General features: G+C 41.2%; 2 pseudogenes; one reads left to right on the forward strand and one right to left on the reverse strand.

Moving 5' to 3' along the window:
• Positions 1-18034: 18034 nt before the first annotated feature.
• On the reverse strand, positions 18035-18153 carry LOC134938178 (5S ribosomal RNA; annotated as a pseudogene).
• Positions 18154-20503: 2350 nt separating this feature from the next.
• Positions 20504-20622, forward strand: LOC134938190 (5S ribosomal RNA; annotated as a pseudogene).
• Positions 20623-23985: the final 3363 nt, after the last annotated feature.

The following is a 23985-nucleotide window of genomic DNA, read 5'->3' on the forward strand; positions in this document are numbered from 1 at the left end:
CCTGTGGCAGTACAAATGCTGGAAGAAAAACCATAATAATTGCTGCCTGTGGCAGTACAAATATGGAAGAAAAGAAAAACCATAATAATTGCTGCCTGTGGCAGTACAAATATGGAAAGGCACTGCTTATCTATGTCCTGTTGCACGGAATATTTTGCATTGGTGACAGTGTGAAGTACCTGGCTGATTGCTGTGAGGTCCCCCCCGCCTGTTGCCGCTGGTGACCGCCGGAGACTGGAGGGCGGAAGTCGCGGGAGGGCAGCGCTGGACGCGGCGGGCGGAAGTGCGCGGCCGAAAACCGGAAGTGCCGCGTATCGATCTGCGCATGCGCCGCCCGGAGGCTGAGAGTCAAGGGAGGATAAAAATGGCGCGGTCCACCGCTGAGAGTGAGAGAGGAGCAGTGTATAATATTACTAATAATAAGGAGCAGTATTGGAGAGAGGATTCTGAGGATTCAGCAGACATGGACAAAGAGATGTCCCCCTCCACGCCTACATGTGCCCAGGAATGTGTGTCTGATGTGCCTAGGAAAAGATCACATAAAAAGAAACATCATTTGGCTTGTTCTGGCTGTAGAAAGAGTCTTTCTGGAAATAAACATAGCAAGTTATGCGATGATTGTGAAGCATCCCAGGGCCAATCCAAGCAGATTCAGGATCTAATGGAATGGATGAAAAAATCATTTGTGACAAAAGATGAATTAAAGGAGCTTCAAGGGGCTAAAAGATCCAGGTCACAGACCAGCCTAGATGCTGCTGAGGATTCAGATAGTCTTGTTGTATTGGATTATGCTGATAGTCCCTCGCCGGCAGAGTCAGAGGAAGCTCAGGAGCCAGATAGATCATTTAATCTGGATATAGTGGACGGCTTATTAAAGCATATGTATAGAGCTTTAAATATTAAGGATGAAGCACAGGAGGATGGCGCTCAAGATCCTTTATTTGAAGACAGAATTAAGAAAAGCCGATGTTTTCCAGTAGAAGACGGTGCGGTGCTTAAGGATGCGATGGATAAGAAGGTTGAGAGTTCCTTGAAAAGGTCCATAAAGCATCAGCAGTGACGCTGAAGGCCGGGGTAGCGATGGCGTCAACAACCAGGACCCTAAGGCTATGGGGGAACAACCTGCACCGTGACTTGGAGGATCAGGTATCCAGACATCACCTGCAGAAAGACCTGGCTGTGATGATGAAGGCAGTGGAGTATCTGTGTGAGGCCTCTCTTGAGGTAGTAGAATATGCAGCAAAGTCATTAGCGGCAGGTGTTGCAGCTAGAAGGTCATTGTGGCTGCGTACCTGGACAGCAGATGTCCACTCAAAAAATAGGTTGGTAGCTCTTCCGTATGAAGGATCTCGCCTCTTTGGAAGTAAGCTAGAGTCCATAATTAGTGTAATGTCAGGCGGTAAATCCGCAAAACTGCCATTTGATAGGAAAACAAAGTTTAGGGCTTCTTCACCTAAACAACAGTTTAAAGAGGCCAGGTCATACAGGCCAGGTAGGCAGTATGGCAGATACAATTCAACAACCACCAGGCAGTCCTTTCGTCAGTCTGGCAGAAGAGGAAATAGGAAATTCTGACTATATGATGCCCCAGAATGCTGCGCCAGTAGGAGGCAGATTAATGAAATTTACAGATCAGTGGCAGGAGTCAACTCAAGAAGCCTGGGTATTAAAGGTAATCTCCCAGGGTTACCGTATAGAATTCATAAAGAAGCCGATAGGACGGAATTTTGTGAAGTCAAAAAGCTTAACATCAAAAGAACAGATAATAGCCTTTCAGGGTATTATAGAAAACCTCATCAAAACACAGGCAGTCGTGAAGGTGCCGAAGGCAGAAGAGAGAAGAGGTTTTTATTCCAGGATGTTCCTGATTCAGAAACCATCAGGCGAATTCAGGGCCATTCTGGATTTAAGAAGTTTGAACAAATTCCTTATAAAGAAAAGGTTTCACATGGAAACATTGAAGACCATATTATTAGGGATAAAGCAGGAAGACTTTATGGCCTCTATAGATCTGAAGGATGCATACTTTCATGTGCCAATTCACCGGGACGACCAGAAGTTTCTAAGGTTTCACGTCCTTGGAGAACATCTTCAGTTTACCTGCCTGCCGTTCGGCCTGTCTTCCTCGCCAAGAGTCTTCACGAAAGTGCTTCTAGCTCTAGTAGCACATATGAGAGTGATGGGCATAGCATTATGGCCGTACCTGGACGACTTGCTGATCTGTGCGAGCACAAAAGCAACTCTGATAATAGCCGTACAGAAGACTCTTCAGATTCTTCAAGCTCATGGTTGGCTAGTAAATTGGAAGAAGAGCAAGCTAGATCCAACACAAGGGCTGCAGTTCCTAGGTGTTTGGATAGATTCGAAGAAGTACACGGTGGCATTATCAGAAGACCGATGCAAAAAGATTCAGGATCTTTCATCCCTGGTTCAGGTAGAGGACAGCATTTCACTCCGTCTGGGTCTGCGTCTTGTGGGGATGTTGTCTTCTACAATAGATGTAGTACCCTGGGCCAGGTGGAAAATGAGAACGTTCCAGTGGGACATAATCAGAGCGGTCCGTATAGGCAGAGACCTAGACCACAAGATAATCCTTACTCAAGGAGCAAAGAAGTCCCTGGATTGGTGGATGGACCAGAGTTTGAGGCAGAGGTCGGTGTCCTTAGCACAACCCAAGTACGCTGTCTTGACAACAGATGCAAGTGCCACAGGTTGGGGAGGTCATCTGTTAAGTCACACATGCCAGGGGTCATGGTCCACCCAAGAAAAACTCATGTCTTCCAACAAGCGAGAAATGAGGGCAGTGTGGAATTCGATATGTTGTTTTCAGATGCTGCTGGTACAGTCTCATCTGAGGGTGTTCTCGGACAATGTGACAGTCGTGGCATATTTAAACCGACAAGGAGGCACCAGAAGTCGAGATCTAGGGCTGGAAGTAGCGAAGATCTTGGATTGGGCAGTACAAAATCTAAAGTCCATAATGGCCCTTCATGTTCCAGGAGAATCCAATCTAGTGGCAGATTACCTGAGCAGACACGAGGTATTACCAGGAGAATGGGAGCTAAATCCTCAAGTGTTCCACTTGATAACACAGAGGTTTGGGTACCCTCAGATAGACCTGATGGCTACATCCCAGAATACGAAAGTGGAGCATTTCTTTTCAAGGTACCAGTCCCCAAATGCCAACGGGACAGATGCTCTCTCCCAGAGGTGGAACTTCAGCCTCAGCTATGTGTTCCCTCCACTACCGATGATACCCCGAGTTCTACGGAAAATCAGAGAGGAGAAAGCGGTAGTTATAATAATTCTACCTCACTGGCCAAACAGAGTGTGGTTTCCCACGGTACTCAGAATGGCAATACAGGGTCCATGGGTCTTACCAGTAGAACCAGAGCTACTACGTCAGGGACCAGTCTTTCACCCAAACCCACAGAGTCTTCATTTGACGGCGTGGAAGTTGAAAGGTCGATCCTGAGAACTAAAGGCCTTTCAGAACAGGTTGTCACCTTACTTATGAAGGCAAGGAAGAGCACCTCTTCGAAATCCTATTATAGAGTGTGGAGAAAATTTGGAGATTGGCTGGGAGATGACGCCGAAATCTCTAAGGTTGAAGTTCCTCAGATACTGCAGTTCTTAAGCGAAGGTTTCCAGATGGGTTTGGCAGTATCAACCATTAAGGTACAGATATCAGCCTTAAGTGTATTGCTGGATAGGAAGTTGCCGGAGGATAACCTGATACAGAGATTCTGTCAAGCCATCAAGAGGGAACGCCCCAGAGTTAGATCAGTTATGCCAACCTGGGATCTGAACCTTGTTCTGAACACACTCATGGATTCACCCTTCGAACCTCTGCGGGAAATTCCGTTAAAGATGCTTACCTGGAAGGTAGTTTTCCTCACGGCAATAACTTCAGCGAAAAGGGTTGGGGAACTACAGGCTCTCTGGGCTGAGGAGCCCTACCTGAATATTCTTCCAGACAGAATAATATTGAAGAATAATCCGGAATTTCTGCCAAAAGTAGTATCAGACTTTCATATGAGTCAAGAAATCATTCTGCCATCTTTCTTTCCGTACCCAACGGATGATTACGAAGAAAGACTACATATGCTGGATGTTTTGCGGGCAGTCTCTATATACTTGGAGAGAGTAAAGGACTTCCGGAAAGTTAAGAATTTGTTTGTTCTACACTCTGGAGTCAAAAAAGGTGAATCACCTTCTAAAAACACGATCTCTAGGTGGATCACGGAATTGATTGCATTCACCTATCAAGAAAATGGCCGACCAGTTCCAGACCACATTAAGGCACACTCTACGAGGGCTATGGCTACATCCTGGGCAAGGAAAGCGCAGGTGTCGATTAAAGAGATATGTGCGGCAGCGACGTGGTCGTCCATTCATACATTCACCGGACACTATGGCTTAGATGTTTCTGGTGGTCACTTTGGTAAAGCAGTACTGAAGGAAGCAACTGCATAAAAAAAAAAAAAATTTACTTTAAGCATCATTTGGGTTCTGTGTGGTTTATTTCCCTCCCTACTAGGATGCTTTGGTATATCCCAGAGTAATGGCTGCCATGGAGTAGCGTAGAAGAAAGTAGCAAATTATACTTACCGATAATTTCATTTCTTCAAGATACTCCATGGCAGCCTAGTTTTTCCCACCTCAATATATCTTTGTTTTCTATTAGGCTCCGTCAAGGAGACACTCAAAGACTGGGGAAGCCAGAGGCGGACGGACCTATATTCCCAGAGGGGGCGGAGCCTAAAATAGAAAAAACTTCCTGTCTAAAATCTAGGAGTAGGGATAAATCCCAGAGTAATGGCTGCCATGGAGTATCTTGAAGAAATGAAATTATCGGTAAGTATAATTTGCTACTTTCTCCATACTTGCCTACCTGACCCTCTCCATGAGGGAGAAAATGCTCTGTTCCTGGACTTTCCTGGTAATGTATGATTGCCATCACCTGTGGTGAGCTAGTTAATTGATAAGAAAGGTGTTTCACCACAGGTGATGGCAATCATACATTTCCAGGAACAGAGCATTTTCTCCCTCATGGAGAGGGTCAGGTAGGCAATTGTGCTTTTCTCCTGTATGACTCATCTGATGTCTAAAAAGATGTGACTTTTGGGTAAAACATTTTCTACATTCAGAACATGTAAATGGTCTCTCTCCTGTGTGACTCCTCTGATGTGTGAGAAGATGTGATTTACATGTAAAGCTTTTGTCTCACTCAGAGCACAGATGTGGTTTCTCTCCTGTGAGACTCATCATGTATTAGATAAGTAACAAGTAAGCTGTACAAAGTTTCTACAATACAGAAAATGAGAATAGCTTTTGTGAATCCTCCAGAGGTGTAAGAAGAGAGGACGTCTGTAGTTGGATTGATCAGGGAACAATGTCCCGTCCCTGAATGTCTTCTAATATTCTTAGTGGAAATTCTGCTCCCAAGTTGTTCTGTAAAAAAAAAAAGAAAAAGTTAATATTTAAAAGAATAAAGGTGACCCTGGTAATTCAACATTTACAGTAATAGTGTTATTATCTATCAGGAACATAATATATTTATGTACACTAACACATATGACCCAACCAATGAAAGTATTTTTTTTATTTGTAAGTTGTCAAATTGCTGTATCCCCCTTTCCACTCAGATGTACAGCACAGAGACCTCTACCCTCCTGCAGTAGATAACAATACATAATATTATACAGTGTCCATTATTGTTTCTATGAAAATTGTATAATCCTCATACTCTTACATTAGTGTTTGCATAATATATATTACTCACACCAAGTGCTGACCACAGATGCAGGACTGTATGTAGGGAAGTATGATCCATGGCACCACACAGAGCACAGGGCTATGTGGGTGGCACTGTCAGGGCCATGGTAACATATAGACACACTGGACAACTATTCAGGGCCCCACGATTCAAGGGCCCTTTGAACTCAGGTAGAGAACGCTACTGACTGCTCTTATTGTGAGTTACACAGCTTGCAGCCAGACAGTGAATGGCTGTTAGCATGCCAATTGTTGGATCACATGGCCCTTGCTGCTGGTTAGCAGGGTGTCTGGATTTGTCATTGTGACAGTACTCACTAAAGCATCCTTGTGTAGCTGCTGAGTACCCCTTTTTACATATTACCGCAGCAGAGTTCCCCTTTTTACACATTACTGCAGCAGAGTTCCCCTTTTTACACATTACGGCAGGCAGAGTTCCCCTTTTTACACATTCCCTTTTCAATGTAAGCACACTTATATGATATGATGTGTATAGAGGGATATTTTATGAAGGGCTGACTGGTTCTGAGTGCTTAGATTTTAAGCACGGATCTCTCCATGTGTACCCCCCTTTGGATTTAACCAATTTGTCTGAATGACCATTTCTGTTAGTTTTATGGCATTTAGGAGCAAATGGTCAATTGTCATTTGCTCTCATCTATTACCAGATTTTCATTCCAACCAGCCAGATCTGACAATAAATCTTTAGGTGTGTGACCAGCTTTAGGCTAGTCACACCCCTCAGTGGATAAATTGTATTCAATTCCTGAGAGCACCTCCAGCAAGTAAAATATTGTTAATGAGAATGGTAGTTCTCCATTGCCTGTTACAATATTGCTGGTTACACTATAAGCCTCAGTTCTCAGTCCTGTGTGGTATATGATACTATGGTTTTGTACAGAGTAAAATGAAGGATATTATGAAGGAGCTGCCATACCCCTTTATATATAGTAACCTGATGCACAGAGTAGACATTTTGATAAAGGATTTGATCAAAAAAGGTGTTAGTGTTGTGGAGACTGGACTGGAGACCACCCCCTGTGGTTGGGTAGGACATGCAAGACCATTTCTATTTGCAGTAGGCCAAATGTAACCCCTTAGAGCCGAACTTGAGAGTTTTTTTCTACTATGTGTATAGTTCCCCTTTATTACCATTTGGGTTGATGGTCTCCAGTCATAGTATTTTTTTATCTGCATTCTTGTATCGTGTTTACGTCTGTACTAAGCTGCTAACTTTTTTATGCAGTTTGATATTTTATACAGTTTATATTATTTTGGATGAAGTGCTGTGATCAATACATTTTTGTTGTAAAGTATTTTATCCATACCAATCTGCTTTTTTGCACCACTTAGGCACTACTGAATATTTGGGTTGACGCATTAATCAATCGAAAAGAAACCTTTACATGAATATAGGGCATATTTTTAAAGCCAGTATGGCGTGTGTCTATGTATTAATGTTACATATGTTCCGTGTGGTACATATACAATCATAAAGAAACCTTTCAGTGAAAGTAGGCACTGCCTTAAGACAAGAAAAGGAACATTTATAAGAAGAGCACACCTACAACAGTCAACTTGTTTGAAAGTGGATATAGACAGTACATACTTTGGTCTTACATGGAGACTGACCATGCCCTGGTTCTGTTCATTTGCTTTGTCATATATATAGTATACTAACCTGATGCACAGAAACATAGAAACATAGAATTTGTCAGCAGATAAGAACCACTTGGCCCATCTAGTCTGCCCCTTTTTCTTTTTTTTTAATCAGAGTCATAAGTAAGATACTACAAAGGAGCTGCCACCTAGATACCCCTTTATATATACTATCCTGATGCACTGAGTAATATGTAAGATACTATGAAGGAGATGTCACCTAGATACCCCTTTATATATACTAACCTGATGCACAGAGTAATATGTAAGATACTATGAAGGAGCTGCCACCTAGATACCCCTTTATATATACTATCCTGATGCACTGAGTAATATGTAAGATACTAGGAAGGAGCTGTCACCTAGATACCCCTTTATATATACTAACCTGATACACAGAGTAATATGTAGGATACTATGATGGAGCTGTCACCTAGATACCCCTTTATATATACTAACCTGATACACAGAGTAATTGTAGGATACTATGATGGAGCTGCCACCTAGATAGCTTTTTATATATAGTAACCTGATACACAGAGTAATATGTAAGACACTATGGGGTATATTCAATTAGCAGTGATAACAGACTTTTCACGTGAAAAGTCCGGTTTTCGGGTGAAAAAACTGACTTTTCACGTGAAACGCAATTACAGCCTATTCAATTATCCTGGAAAATTTATCACTGATCATTTTTTCACTAATTTCACTTCACCTTCTCTGAAGCAGGTGAAAAGTTGGGAAAAGTCACTATTTTAAGGTAAAAATGTTTGGATGTGGTACAGAACTCCTGGGACACCCCCCTTAATGACTAATTAGGCACGTTGAAGTTTTTAATTATTTTTAATTGGCCAATAATGACATGTCATTTTTGTGGTGAAAAAGTAAAAAGTGATGGAAATTGAGGTTCAAGGTATGGGACAGGTATATTGGGGTGCTTTATGAGTGGGACAGGTGTTTTTTAGGCTTGCAGATTGGAGTAATCGGTCTGTTTCCACTTTTTTTTAAAGTACCCTAAAATGACCCAAATATATACTTATACCCATTTTCATGTACCCCAAATTTAATGAGAGCATTTATTTTGCTAAAAAAAACTTGCTTTCTATCATTTTTTTGCATTTTTTAAAAAAATGCATATAACAGCCATTTCACACAATTTAAGTCCCCCAAAACTCTCTAATGTGATCTCTAACACACTTCTCTTCTGTTTTCCTATGTTAGTTTAGCATTTTTTGGGGTACAGGCCGATTTCCCCATTTTCACCTGCACTTTTCACTGCAAGAATTTTCACGTGAAACCCGGTCGGAATTGAATAGGTCGAAAAACGGAACGTTTTCGCGGCAATTTTCGGGCGATTGCCGCGAAAAAAATTCGGACGAAAAATTGAAAAACGGAGCGTTTTCGCGGCAATTTTCGGGCGATTGCCGCAAAAAATTTGCGGGCGGAAAATTGCAGCGAATTTGCGGATAATTGAATACCCTAGTATGAAGGAGCTGCCACCTACATACCCCCTTATATATACTAACCTGATGTACAGAGTAATATGTAAGATACTATGAAGGAGCAGCCACCTAGATACCCCTTTATATATACTAACCTTGTGCACAGACTTATATATAAGATACTATGAAGGAGCTCTCACCTAAACAGGCAAAGTTTAAGATATAAGATACGATGTGGTAAATTTACAGTACTAAAGGTCAGTTTCTACTACTAGTAGTTTTTATTACCAACCAAAAATGACTGAAATCTATAGGAAATATCAACTGCAAATTCATCTTCCATTGGGGTTCAGCTTCAGTTGAAACACAACATTGTTGTCCAGTAAGCCTGCCCCCGCATGCAAACACTAGAAGAACAACAAATGCCAGCATGCTCAGACATTAAGGACCCACTGACACCTAGTACTTCATGCTGGTTTTTGCCCTAATGTTCCAAGACCAGAACTGGTTGAGAGATCCAGGGCTGGATATGGATTTAGTGTGGGAGCTCATGTAATTTCTTTTTACTTATTTTACATTCTTCTCTTTTTTAAATATAACATTTATTAATAGATAATGTAATTTATAGAATAGAAAGATCTCAGTAGAGTAGCTATTTAAACATAATTCTATTGTTATATTGTCTATATAACCATTGTTAAGGTAAAACTTTTTAAGTATTGATAACGACAATACTAAATATTATTTACAGATGTTTGTGTAGGTTTCAATATAGTCTTATGTATAATATAATTACCTTACTCAGGAAATTCTGCTGTCTGTCTCTTATGCCTCCATCCGTCCAGCTCTCCAACCAGTAACTCATCCAGCAGCTCCTCCATCAGCTATCAGTGGCCTGATACAGCCTATTTATAGTCACTCTTCCCCATCTCTCCCCAGTAGTTACCAGGATGGGCAGAAGGAATTCTTACACTGAGAGGTGACATGTAAATTAGAGTCTCATAACATTAGTATATAGTCATTCAGCACATCAGCTTCTCGTGCCCAGCTCCTTGTCTTGTAAATGAGGTGTAAATATTCCTATGGTCACTTACTACAATGGGAAATACTAATTACACCCTGGCAGGGGTAACACCTTGTATTCTAATTAGATCACAGCAGCCTCTGGCCTCCTGTTATGTCACCAAAGGGACCTTTTGTTTAGGAGTCACCTATTGCCCAAGCAGAGTTTCAGCAAAAAGACCCATTTTAAATATTAACAAGATCTTGACAATGTTTTAAATTATAATATATTAACAGGCAGTGGGTGCGGCACTCCTGGTGGCTAAATCAAAGCAGCCGAGGCCACTTTGACTGCTTTGATTTAGCCACCAGGAGTGCTGCACCCACCGTCTTTGTTTCCCCTCCATGTGCTGGCACCCAGTACTTGTGATTACAGTATCCTGGCTGCTGTGTATATATATATATATATATATATATATATTAGAGATGTGCACCGGAAGTTTTTCGGGTTTTGTGTTTTGGTTTTGGATTCGGTTCCACGGCCGTGTTTTGGATTCGGACGCGTTTTGGCAAAACCTCCATGAAATTTTTTTGTCGGTTTCGGGTGTGTTTTGGGTGTTTTTTTCAAAAACCCCTCAAAAACAGCTTAAATCATAGAATTTGGTGGTCATTTTGATCCTATAGTATTATTAACCTCAATAACCATAATTTACACTAATTTCCAGTCTATTCTGAACACCTCACACCTCACAATACTATTTTTAGTCCTAAAATTTGCATTGAGGTCGCTGGATGACTAAGCAAAGCGACCCAAGTGGCCGACACAAACACCTAGCCCATCTAGGAGTGGCACTGCAGTGTCAGACAGGATGGTACTTAAAAAAATAGTCCCCAAACAGCACATGATGCAAATAAAAGAGAAAAAGAGGTGCACTGTGATCGCTGGATGGCTAAGCTAAGTGACACAAACACCTTAATATCACAGGAATTATTTGTTCTAATCAATGGTATTATTGGTCCAAATCACTGGAAGAAAATGACAAAATCATAGGAATTTTTGTTCTAATCAATGGTATTATTGGTCCAAATCACTGGAAGAAAATGACAAAATCACAGGAATTATTTTATTCTAATCAATGGTATTATTGGTCCAAATCACTGGAAGAAAATGACAAAATCACTGGAATTATTTGGCAGATCATTGTAATTAATAATTATAAATCACTGAGAGTAATTGGTAAAATCTTGCTATCACCTGCCTAGTGAAGTGGAATCTAGATGGGATTTTGTACCGGGGACACAATAACTTCATCAATTGTCTAAATTCCAATGCACTAATGGCGGAAGATGGGCGCACGTCTAACAGCGCACTGATTATACTGAGAATTGGTTATACTGATCACTGGTGATACTACGGAGAACTGAAACTGAGCAGCGAGAACAGCACTGGACTATTGTACTGTAGTATACTGGTCCCCACAATGCAGCAAAGATAATGAGCACTGATCCGGAGAATAGAACTCAGTCTGACACGGAGCTGCACAATACAGCAATGGCCCACTGTACTATATGTACTATATATCTACTATATACTGGTGGTCACCACAATGCTGCACTCTACTACTATATACTGGTCACAACAATGCAGCACAGATATGGATACTAGAAGTGACAAGAGCAGCAAGAAACAGCAATGGCCTACTGTACTGTACTGTACTACTATATACTGTTGGTCACCAAAATGCTGCACTGTACTACTATATATACTGCTCACAACAATGCAGCGCAGATATGGATACTTGCAGTGACATGGAGCTGCAAGATACAGCAATGGCCTACTGTACAACTATATACTGTTGGTCACCAAAATGCTGCACTGTACTACTATATATACTGCTCACAACAATGCAGCACAGATATGGATACTTGCAGTGGCACAGAGCTGCAAGATACAGCAATGGACTACTGTACAGTACTTCTATACTGTTGGTCACCAAAATGCTGCACTATACTACTACAATAGTTTGTTCTGAACTAATGTCCGGGAGCACCACCAACCTAGCTCTACTGCAAAAACCTAATAGGTACAGTCGGTAGCTACATGTTGGTCAATATAGATGTCTTTCAAAGCTTCAAATTTGATTAACGCCAATTCACAATCCTGTCCAGTGCAGATTCCAAAACCCCAACCCATTGTTATTTTAGAATGACAGCTACTAGCACTGGTTTAGCATATTATATTGACCATAAATAATTTGAATTGTTCCTGGCCCGCCAACAAAAGGCACACACAGTTTGAGAACCACTAACCTAGGCTATGAATCTTCTTAGTATCATGTTAATTGGCTAATTAGTAAACAAAATCCTCAATGTATCAAATTGTTGTGCCACAGAGGATGTAATGCAGGGGTCATAGACACACATGGGTAATGGGGGGAGGGGGGTCATAAACACACATGGGTAATGGGGGGAGGGGGGTCATAGACACACATGGGTAATGGGGGGAGGGGGGTCATAGACACACATGGGTAATGGGGGAGGGGGGTCATAGACACAAATGGGTAATGGGGGGGCAGCAGAGGCATACATGGATAATGGGGGGAGGGGAGTCATAGACACACATGGGTAATGGGGGGGCAGCAGAGGCATACATGGGTAATGGGGGGAGGGGGGTCATAGACACACATGGGTAATGGGGGGAGGGGGGTCATAGACACACATGGGTAATGGGGGGAGGGGGGTCATAGACACACATGGGTAACGGGGGGAGGGGGGTCATAGACACACATGCACAAAAATCTGTGCATATTTCTTTATGGTAAGCAATTTTACCAACAAGTTCAAGGCTGTGCAATGGGATCTGCTGTCTCTCCCACGTATGCGAATATCGTCATGTTTTCAGTTGAAGACGATTTGTTCTATAGCAATGATATGTTTAGATCAGGTGCAATTCTTTTCAATTGCTATATAGATGATTGATTCATTTTATGGAAGGGCGAGAAAATGGATTTTATTGAATTATTGAAATCTTATAACTCAGGTGTGAGTGCCATCAAATTTACATTTTCGTTGAATCAGAATGTAATTAATTTTTGAGATGTCAATGTGATGATTCAAAATAATTGTGTGATCACATCGATCTACATTAAGCCAACCGATCGCAATCAACTATTACATGCACGCAGTTGTCATCCCCCTTCTCTTAAGAAAGGGTTGCCATACTCTCAAATGATTAGAATCAGAAGAGGTAATAGTGAGATTGTGGAGGCTTCACTTCAGGTTGATGAGCTGATTGTTAAATGACTTATGAGAGGATATTCTAAAGATCTGCTTCAGTCAGCTAAAGTAAAAGTTATGGCGATGGATAGAACATCTTTATTACAGAAAAAAATTAAAACTGTAGAACAACACAGTAAATTTCCCTGGGTTAGTAAATGTAATACTAAATCCAACACCATTACAAAAATTGCTAAAAAGCATTGGTCTCTTTTGGAAACCGATGAGCAATTACATTTGTCTGGTTCCATATTAATGCCTTGTTACTGTAAAGGAAAAAACCTGAGAGACTATCTTGTTAAAACTGATGTCTCTGGTATTGGAATGGATTCAGCAATATCTACCACTCATTTTTTGTCACAACAAAATTCTAAATTAGGTTGTTTCAAGTGCACATGTATTACCTGCCAGTATTTATTGGTTGGTGATTAATTTAATCATCCGCAGAATGGCAAAAGAATCTTGATTAGACATCGTCTTACATGCAATTCTACATTCATTATTTATCAGATTGTGTGCCCGTGTGGGCTCAGTTACATAGGTAAATCTGAACGTAAATTTAAAGAGAGAATGACATGTCATAGATCGGCTATCAGAATTGCTTTAGAAACAGGGAGTAGCGAACAACCTGTAGCCAGGCACTTTGTGGCCATGAAACATTCTATTAGCAGCATCCAGTATAGGATGATTGATCACGTCCCTAAGAATATCAGGGGAGGTGATCGTGCTTTAAAATTATTACAAACTAAAGCAAGGTGGATAGCGAAACTGGATGTAATTCACCCCAAGGGTTTGAATGAACAGTTTTCTTATGCGTGTTTTCTATAATATTATCTTCTACTATGATGTTTGTAGATGGGGAATATCTGTGTTGGGTCTTACTTATGTAGATCTATAGTGTTCGGAAACTGTATTCAGATTAGTACAGACATATTTGAAAGGATGTCATAAGTTTAATGTGTGATCTATATAGAGCATTTAGAGTTCATTTAATACATGTGTCATCGTCATTATGTATCCGAGGATGTCTCAATATTGAAGGCTTTTTGATTATATTGTAGCGGCAATCTTTACTCATGATTCTACTTCAAGTGGGAATGTTTAGCTTGTAACTATTTTGTAGCGACCTGGTTTCCATGGTGATGGGTATCTTTCTTTCAGTGCGCTTACGGCACTATCACATCACATCCGTAATTTTACCGGATGATCGGGTCCGGACTGTTTTGGAATGCACACGTGGGGGTTCTATAAAGTTAGGATTGTTTTAATTTTATATTTATTAAGCCTGACAACAGTGGGGTGTCCACTGAAACGTTACTCTGCTCTAAACTGCTGATGTGTTCGTGATTATTGCAGTTCGCCGTGAGTGCCACGTCCTTTTCTTGTGCTATATATATGTACATCCGGTGTGTATAGGGTGGCACTCACGGGACTTGCTGTACACAAATGAAGGACTGTCTGAGTCAGTTCAGTTCAACGTTTTGGTTTATCACCTTTTTGAAGAACTACATACATACCAAAAGACAGACATGCCTTTTATGCACGCCTTAGCCCTCCGTTTTCCCGCGTTTGCCTGCCAGCCGGTCCGTCCCCTCCTGATGACATCACATAGTGCATCCGTTGCCATAGCAAACTCTCAAACATAGCATCACTGCGCTGTTCAGCGCTGGGCGTGGCCAGCCGCATCATAGATCAGGTGGACTAGCCCCGGGAGGCGGCCTCACTCGTGTAACAGGGTTACTAGGCAACAGCATAACAAAACGTAAAGCAACTACAGCCAACAATTACAGAACAGTATCATGGTGTTACAGCCATCCCCAGCGAAAAATAAAACCACAGTGAAAAAACATATACAAAACAATAAGTCAAATTGACAACAACTGATAACTGATAACTAATTAAAATTTCCGCTCCATGATGTCGCAATACAGAGAAATAACCAGGACATACTTAAGGAAGCGCATGTATATTTCATTATTTTTCTAATTTTTCTCATAATATATAGATCAAGTACCGAATCAGATCTGTGTTTACTAAATACCTACCTGTGTCCAGAGAGCATTAGCCCAAGTAGGAAAGATCCCAAGATTCATCTTTAAACATACCCATAAGCATACAGGATGCACTCATTCCGTCAGATCACTGACGGATACCTCCTGTCTGTTAATGTGTAATAGAACCACCGCCAAGGTCCTGCATCCTAAAACTCCACAGAGTGTGTGTGTAAAGATAGAGGAAAAATAGAAGAAGGCACGACCTCATATAGCTTAATCAGACCCCATTAGACTTCAAAAGCCTTAACCACATGACCAGTCTAGAGTGAAAGATGAACCATCAGCTAACCGCTATCACATCTGGTACTTCCATGTTTGTCCAACTGCAATCTAATCATAAGATGCACATGCCATCAACTGAAAGAAACAAATTAGAACAAATATAGACAGAAATCAACACATGCCGGCAACTGAAAGAAAAAAGTTAGAACAAATATAGACAAAAGATCATCTTATTACAAAAAGTAGGACAGAGAGATGGTCTCGTTGAGCCCCAACGGGCTTAGGGTGTTCAACGTGTGGATCCAATAGGATTCCACCTGCAGTAGTCTTTTTTTCTCGATCTCCTCCACGCTTCATAATTGGAACATGGGCCCTCATTCCGAGTCGTTCGCTCGGTAAATTTCTTCGCATCGCAGTGATTTTCCGCTTAGTGCGCATGCGCAATATCCGCACTGCGACTGCGCCAAGTAATTTTGCTATGAAGATAGTATTTTTACTCACGGCTTTTTCTTCGCTCCGGCGATCGTAGTGTGATTGACAGGAAATGGGTTTTACTGGGCGGAAACAGGCCGTTTTAAGGGCGTGTGGGAAAAAACGCTACCGTTTCCGGGAAAAAACGCGGGAGTGGCTGGAGAAACGGGGGAGTGTCTGGGCGAACGCTGGGAGTGTTTGTGACGTCAAACCAGGAACGACAAGCACTGAACTGATCGCAGATGCCGAGTAAGTCAGAAGCTACACTGAAACTGCTAAGAAGTTTGTAATCGCAATATTGCGAATACATCGTTCGCAATTTTAAGAAGCTAAGATTCACTCCCAGTAGGCGGCGGCTTAGCGTGTGCAATACTGCTAAAATCGCCTTGTGAGCGAACAACTCGGAATGACCTCCATGATCTATTATTGTATACAATAAAGTTGCCAGAGAGTGTCTCTTCTCCCTAAAGTGGCGAGCCACAGGTTGATCTATATCTTGTCCAGCTAAAGATTTTGTAATGGCAGGGCGATGTTGGGTCATCCGTTCTCTGAATGTGCACACCGTCTTGCCAACATACAGAAGACTGCAGGGACATTTTATATAATAAACAACATATTTGCTCATACAAGACAAAATTTGATGTATTGGCATCTTTTTCCAAGAGCGTGGATGCACAATATAACCACCCACTTCCAGATAGCTACATGTGGTGCATCCTGTGCAGCGATAGCAACCTGGTTTTCTCCTCAAAAAGTATTGACAATCATTAGTATCAGTTCTCTCACTGATGTCATTATGAACCAACCAATCTTTCAAATTCTTTCCTCTTTTATGGCACATCATGGTTTTCATCCCCAATAATGATGGAATCTCTTGGTCTGTGTTCACCAAAGGCCACAGCCTTTTTGTGGTGGTATTTACAAACTTGCTGGAGGTATTAAACTTCGTAACAAATGGAATTGTTTTCTCACACCGTTTCATTTTTATAGAAGTCAAATCTGTATGTGATAGATTCATCACCTTAGTTTTAGCAATATCAAGATCCCTTAAAGAATATCTTCTTTGTAAGAATTTTTTACTCATTTGATCTATTTCAGCAAGCGCGATTTGATCATCACATGTAATTCTCCGTATCTGTAGAAACTGGGAATACAGAAGTCCTTTCTTCAGAGACACAGGATGATGACTTTGTGCGTGAAGGATGGTATTTGCATCCGTCGGTTTATGATACACTTGAGTGGAGAATTTTCTTCCATCCCATCTCACCAGCACAACCAGAAAGTTGATTGATGCTGTATCATGACCGTATGTGAACTTTATGGATGGATGTATCAGATTAATAGCATCCATTCCTGCAACAAATTGTGCAGCCGTCCCTGTCCACACCACAAAAATGTCATCTATGTAGCAACAGAACAGGGCCACATGTGGCCAAAACGCAGCGTTATCATAGAAGACGTCTTTTTCCACCTGAAACATAAATATATTCGCAAAAGACGGGGCCACATGTGATCCCATGGAACACCCACTTTTCTGGACATAAAAATTATTATCAAAAAGGAAATAGTTGTCCACCAAGGTTCTTTCCAAAAGATCAATGAAAAATCCTGCATTGGGTACCTTATACTGAGAAAAGGGAGAGAAAGAAGGCTCTTGTGTGGGCGCACTCTTTAGAGGGAAAAGAAAATTCTTATAACATATGAAAAGAAATACTTAATACATAACTTTTAATGTTGACATTTAAAACGAAAGTACCCATATAGCTGATCCATATAGAGAAAGAATATAGCCATAAAGATTTAAAATGTTCTGGTCTTTTTAGTCACAATGTGCGATTGGAATGGTTGTAGACATTTGTCCGTCATACCCCCATTTCCCCTGACCAGTACAGAATATCTGTATTAATGGGACCGAGGAGTGGTCATGAAAGATTATATGGTAAGTAGGTCCCAATAGGGTTACTTAAATTAGAAAATAATAGTCTCCTGCATTCAGGAAGGACCTGACTTTCTGACGTAAGCCAAAATGTTTGGACGTAGGCCTCAAATAGGAAGATTAAGGTAGAAATAGAAATTAGTGGTGATACTGCTGTTGGCGTCGCAACTCACATACAAGGGGAAATGATCCCCGCTCTACAACACCAGGTATTCACAGGAAGTCTCCTCTCCCGGTACTGACCCGGCCCAACGCTGTTTGGCTTCCAAGATCGAACGAGATCGGGCATTGGCAGCGTGGTATGATAGTAGAGAATTTTATATGAGAGTGCACCTATATACGAAAAATAGAAGAGAAAGAGATAGAAAGATGAGAGAAATGAAGACAGTTTACAGGGCCAAGGAAAGAGATGAATTAGTTAAACACAAATAGGTGGATCTGCTTTCTGCGTTAGGCACGGCTCATCAAATCCCACGTTTGTAGTATTGAGCTCCGTGGATCGCAGATGAGAGTCCACGAAAAAAAGATGATGAGTTGTAGTTTAACGGATATGCATATATGCTTTAGGTTCAATAATTAAAAGACAAATGGCACAAAAAATTGGTGAAGGTTTAAATGGGGTCAAAGAGAAATTGCATTAATTATCTGTGTCATAAGAAAGATACATCCAAAATATCGAATGCTGGTATTTGGCACATGGGGGAAAGGAAAATCACCTTCCTGAACGTGCACACAGAGAACAGAAAAACACTTTCCAAAATTTTGGTCAGGTTATGCAAACACGATTTGTTAAACCATCAATTGGAGAAATCTCACTAATGATCATAGTGCATCCTGAACTGAATGTGGAAATACATTCGAATTTAGCAAAACAACTGTACTGAATCCCACAGGCTAAGTCAAAAAAACAAAGTGGGTTTGTCAATAACAAAAGAAGCACTGAGAGTCACTGTAAATACAATTACAGTATTTGCTGGCGTATAAGACTACTTTTTTGCCCTGAAAAACATGCCTCCAAGTGGGGGGGGTCGTCTTATACGCCGGGTGCACTTCAGTTGGGATAGACATAGCTGCCATAGTGGCCTTCCGATACTCGCCCGGTGCCCATAGTGGCCTCCCGATGCCCGCCCACCTCATTCTACTCACCATCCAGTATCGCGCGATATCCAGTGCGGCCGCGGCGGGTCACTAGTGCCAATTACAGGGAGATGCAGGGACTGGCCAGAGGCGCTGCAGTCGCGTTGTGGCCGTACAATGGTGACAATGACAGGTACTGTAATGGCACTAATACTAATGGCACTCATGTGAAACCGGTAACACTAAATGCACACAGGGGTATACTTTTATACATTTTACAACTTTCTCCTTGCCCCCTCCCCCCTTCTTATACATACCTTGATAAATACTCCCTATCCAAATCTCTTATCAGGTCATAATATACAGTATGTCACAAATCTGATGTTCTTTTACGTTTTATTTGGTGTGTGGAAGGGGGTAGTCTTATACGGCGAGTATATAACAAACTCTATATTTTGAGTGGAAATGTTGGGGGTCGTCTTATACGCCCAGTCGTCTTATACGCCGGCAAATACGGTACTATGCCTGTATACTGTCCTCTACTGGTAGAAACTGAGCCAAACAGCGTAAGGTTTCTACCAGGTATTAAATACCGAATATAATGAAAAGAAAATGAGAGGATATATAATGCAAAATATTATTAAGCACAGATATAGTATTGCTGTCTGTATATTGTGTATACAGAGCAGCAGTGGGCCTACGATCACCGTGGTTGAGAAGATCAGGGTGGGCAAGTCAGGGTATCATCAGGTGCCAATGCAGGAGACAAAGATCCACTCCATGTGCGGTCCGCCCCGTGGAAGACGCGTTTCGCCCCGACGGGCTTGTTCACTTCCTTTTCATTATATTCGGTATTTAATACCTGGTAGAAACCTTACGCTGTTTGGCTCAGTTTCTACCAGTAGAGGACAGTATACAGGCATAGTAATTGTATTTACAGTGACTCTCAGTGCTTCTTTTGTTATTGACAAAACCACTTTGTTTTTTTGACTTAGCCTGTGGGATTCAGTACAGATGTTTTGCTAAATTCAAATGTATTTCCACATTCAGTTCAGGATGCACTATGATCATTAGTGAGATTTCTCCAATTGATGGTTTAACAAATCGTGTTTGCATAACCTGACCAAAATTTTGGAAAGTGTTTTTCTGTTCTCTGTGTGCACGTTCAGGAAGGTGATTTTCCTTTCCCCCATGTGCCAAATACCAGCATTCGATATTTTGGATGTATCTTTCTGATGACACAGATAATTAATGCAATTTCTCTTTGACCCCATTTAAACCTTCACCAATTTTTTGTGCCATTTGTCTTTTGATTATTGGACCTAAAGCATATATGCATATCCGTTAAACTACACCTCATCATCTTTTTTTCGTGGACTCTAATCTGCGATCCACGGAGCTCAATACTACAAACGTGGGATTTGATGAGCCGTGCCTAACGCAGAAAGCAGATCCACCTATTTGTGTTTAACTAATCTCTTTCCTTGGCCCTGTAAACTGTCTTCATTCCTCTCATCTTGCTATCTCTTTCTCTTCTATTTTTCGTATATAGGTGCACTCTCATTGGTGTACTTTCATATAAAATTCTCTACTATCATACCACGCTGCCAATGCCCGATCTCGTTCGATCTTGGAAGCCAAACAGCGTTGGGCCGGGTCAGTACCGGGAGAGGAGACTTCCTGTGAATACCTGGTGTTGTAGAGCGGGGATCATTTCCCCTTGTATGTGAGTTGCGATGCCAACAGCAGTATCACCACTAATTTCTATTTCTACCTTAATCTTCCTATTTGAGGCCTACGTCCAAACATTTTGGCTTACGTCAGAAAGTCAGGTCCTTCCTGAATGCAGGAGACTATTATTTTCTAATTTAAGTAACCCTATTGTGACCTACTTACCATATAATCTTTCATGACTACTCCTCGGTCCCATTAATACAGATATTCTGTACTGGTCAGGGGAAATGGGGGTATGACGGACAAATGTCTACAACCATTCCAATCGCACATTGTGACTAAAAAGACCAGAACATTTTAAATCTTTATGGCTATATTCTTTCTCTATATGGATCAGCTATATGGGTACTTTCGTTTTAAATGTCAACATTAAAAGTTATGTATTAAGTATTTCTTTTCATATGTTATAAGAATTTTCTTTTCCCTCTAAAGAGTGCGCCCACACAAGAGCCTTCTTTCTCTCCCTTTTCTCAGTACGTGTACTCTCTGGCTCTGGGAGCACCACCAATTAGGACAACGCCATCTAATTAAGTAAAAAACAGTTTTCTTGTTTTTTCTTTTCTCCAATTTTGGAGTACCTATCTGTCCGATTTTTGGTTTTATAATATCAATAGTGTATCAATTTGACTGGTGCCCGATCGCCCCCTGTCTAGTCATTGGGTACCTTATAGTCAGGTGATCTCTCAATGAACCGCTTCACATACTCCAATCCTTCTCTTTCAGGTACACTCATGTATAACGAGACTACATCCACTGTGCATAATAATGTGTCTCGAGGTAGTGGATCCAGACTGTATGCTTTCTTCAAAAACATGTTTGTATCTTGAAAAAATGATGCTTCCTTCGCAATCAGCGGCTGCAAGAAGAAGTCCAAATATTTGGAAATCGGACTATAAAGGGAGGATCTTGCCGAAATTATGGGGCGACCCGGGGGCATTGTTGGTGATTTATGTAGTTTGGGCAACATGTACAGTAATGGCACAACAGGTTTATCCGTTTGTAGACCCTGCTTTGTTTTAGATGTTATCCAAGTGTTGATGACCGCTTGTTCCAGAATCGCTTCCAGGTTTCATTTAAAATCTGATGTCAGATCCTTTGTTAATTGAATGTACACGTCACCATCGCTGAGTTGTTGGTAAATCTCATCTTTGTACTTAATCAAATATTGTATTACCACGGGGCGGATAACAATTGACTGATCCTTACTCAGTCTCTGTAATGCCACAAATTCCTCCTTCTTCAAATTGTGATGGATCTGTTCGCATGTTTTTTGATAAGTCAGAACGTCATGATCCAACAATCTGGTGAAACTTTTTATTGAAGGATTGTGTGATTGGGATTCAAATACAGACTTTTTTCTAACTGGACAATCTAATTCTGTTGTCATCATCGTAGTTGTATCAGGAAAAAATTATTTTAGTTTTAGGCTTCTATGGAAACGCCACATTTCTTTTTTCCACTCAAACCCATTAAATGGATTTGTCGGCACAAATGATAGGCCTTTGTTTAACACAGCACATTCAAACTCTGTGATGTTTCTGTTGGATAGGTTCACAATAGTATTATTTATCTGTAGGTCTTTCTTCCTCTGCCTTTCCCTTTGGCCCCCGTGGCGCGTCCACCTCCTCCGCAGATGCGCGCACAGGTCGTAACCCCTAAAGGGGCTTCTGTGCTGTATTCAATGAGGCACTGTCAGAGTCACTGGCTGAGGTGTTTGGACCACTAGAGTCATCCAAGTTTTCATTATACATATGATGTCTTCTGAATGATCGCTTGTATCCACCATCTTGGGCCCTACCGGTCACCCAAGTGTAAACCCGATGCTCCTGTTAATAAAGATTTACCCTTAATTTTTCTTTTTTAAATAAAAAGGGGCCAAAGGGAAAGGCAGAGGAAGAAAGACCTACAGATAAATAATACTATTGTGAACCTATCCAACAGAAACATCACGGAGGTTGAATGTGATGTGTTAAACAAAGGCCTATCATTTGTGCCGACAAATCCATTTAATGGGTTTGAGTGGAAAAAAGAAATGTGGCGTTTCCATAGAAGCCTAAAACTAAAATAATTTTTTCCTGATACAACCACGATGATGACAACAGAATTAGATTGTCCAGTTAGAAAAAAGTCTGTATTTGAACCCCAATCACACAATCCTTCAATATAAAGTTTCACCAGATTGTTGGATCATGACGTTCTGACTTATCAAAAAACATGCGAACAGATCCATCACAATTTGACGAAGGAGGAATTTATGGCATTACAGAGACTGAGTAAGGATCAGTCAATTGTTATCCACCCCGTGGTAATACAATATTTGATTAAGTACAAAGATGAGATTTACCGACAACTCAGCGATGGTGACGTGTACATTCAATTAACAAAGGATCTGACATCAGATTTTAAACGAAACCTGGAAGCGATTCTGGAACAAGCGGTCATCAACACTTGGATAACATCTAAAACAAAGCAGGGTCTACAAACGGATAAACCTGTTGCGTTACTGTACACGTTGCCCAAACGACATAAATCGCCAACAATGCCCCCGGGTCACCCCAAAATTTCAGCAAGATCCTCCCTCTATAGCCCGATTTCCAAATATTTGGATTTCTTCTTGCAGCCGCTGATTGCGAAGGAAGCATCATTTTTGCAAGATATAAACATGTTTTTGAAGAAAGTATACAGTCTGGATCCACTACCTCGAGACACATTATTATGCACAGTGGATATAGTCTCGTTATACACGAGTATGCCTCAAAAAGAAGGATTGGAGTGTGTGAAGCGGTTCATTGAGAGAACACCTGACTATAAGGGGCCCAATATGGGATTTTTCATTGATCTTTTGGAAAAAACCTTGGTGGACAACTATTTCCTCTTTGATAATCATTTTTATGCCCAGAAAAGAGTGTGTGCCATGGTGTCACATGTGGCCCCATCTTTTGCGAATATATTTATGTTTCAGGTGGAAAAAGACGTCTTCTATGATAACGCCGCATTTTGGCCACATGTGGCCCTGTTCTGTTGCTACATAGACGACATTTTTGTGGTGTGGACAGGGACGGCTGCACAATTTGTTGCAGGAATGGATGCTATTAATCTGATACATCCATCCATAAAGTTCACATACAGTCATGATACAGCATCAATCAACTTTCTGGTTGTGCTGGTGAGATGGGATGGAAGAAAATTCTCCACTCAAGTGTATCATAAACCGACTGATGCAAATACCATCCTTCACGCACAAAGTCATCATCCTGTGTCCCTGAAGAAAGGACTTCCGTATTCCAAGTTTCTACAGATACAGAGAATTACATGTGATGATCAAATTGCGCTT

Source organism: Pseudophryne corroboree, chromosome 6 (genome assembly GCF_028390025.1).
Source record: "Pseudophryne corroboree isolate aPseCor3 chromosome 6, aPseCor3.hap2, whole genome shotgun sequence".
NCBI lineage: Eukaryota > Metazoa > Chordata > Amphibia > Anura > Myobatrachidae > Pseudophryne > Pseudophryne corroboree.